The 933-nt window shown below is 40.6% G+C and overlaps 1 protein-coding gene across 3 annotated transcripts in view; it reads left to right on the forward strand.

The window, feature by feature from the left end:
* LOC106867276 (serine dehydratase-like) overlaps positions 1-933 on the forward strand; it is a 24,242-nt gene that overhangs the window by 20,646 nt on the left and 2,663 nt on the right. The window lies entirely within an intron of this gene.

The following is a 933-nucleotide window of genomic DNA, read 5'->3' on the forward strand; positions in this document are numbered from 1 at the left end:
ATTTTACAACATTGAAGAGTTGCATCACGACTTTTCGAAATGCAATTCATGATGTCTGATTATATTATGAGTTTTCTCTTGTAAATCAATTGTTGAAAATCCATGGATAGATATAAAAAAAAAATTTGTGTTGTTTATGAATATGAGTTCCGTCATGGAAACAATGATTCCCAGACAGCTAGAAAACATCAATGAGGTGCCTGGTGAAGACGTGGCGAATGAGCGAACTGTACGTAGATGGTTCAAGAAGTTCAAGTCTGGTGACTTTACTCTTGAAAATCAGCCCCGTGGTAGACCTGAGACCAAGGTGGATAATGATGAGCTGGAAACTGTGGTGGAAGCGGATACATTTCACACTACACGTGAGTTAGCAGCAAGGTTTGATGTTTCGATTCCAACTGTATTGGACCATCTGAAACAAATTGGCAATGTAAAGAAGCTGGACAAGTGGGTACCACACGAAGTGAATGAGTATCAAATGACACGTCATCTTGAAACTAGCTCTTCTTTGCTGTCACGGCATAAAATCGAGCCATTTTTGCATCGTATTATTACGTTTAATGAAAAGGGGATTCTTTTCAACAATAGCAAGCGCGCTGCACGGTGGTTGGATTGAGACGAAGTGCCAAAACACAATGCAAAAAAAAAAAAAGAATATTCACCAAAAAAGGCTAACGGTGTCAGTTTGGTTGTCCAGTGCTGGTGTCAGCCACTAAGTCAATTACAGCGGATGTATACATCAACCAGTTGGACGAAATGATGAGTGAACTTGAAACTAAACAACCGAGATTGGTCAATAGAGACAGGCCAATTCTCTTGCACGTCAATACTCGACCACATGTTGCACTAAGAACGCTATTCAAGTGACGTCCACCATATCCACCGGACCTTGCACCAACTGACTATCACGTTTTCCAGGCATAAGACTTTTTG

The sequence above is a fragment of the Octopus bimaculoides genome, chromosome 9, assembly GCF_001194135.2.
Source record: "Octopus bimaculoides isolate UCB-OBI-ISO-001 chromosome 9, ASM119413v2, whole genome shotgun sequence".
Taxonomy (NCBI): Eukaryota; Metazoa; Mollusca; class Cephalopoda; order Octopoda; family Octopodidae; genus Octopus; species Octopus bimaculoides.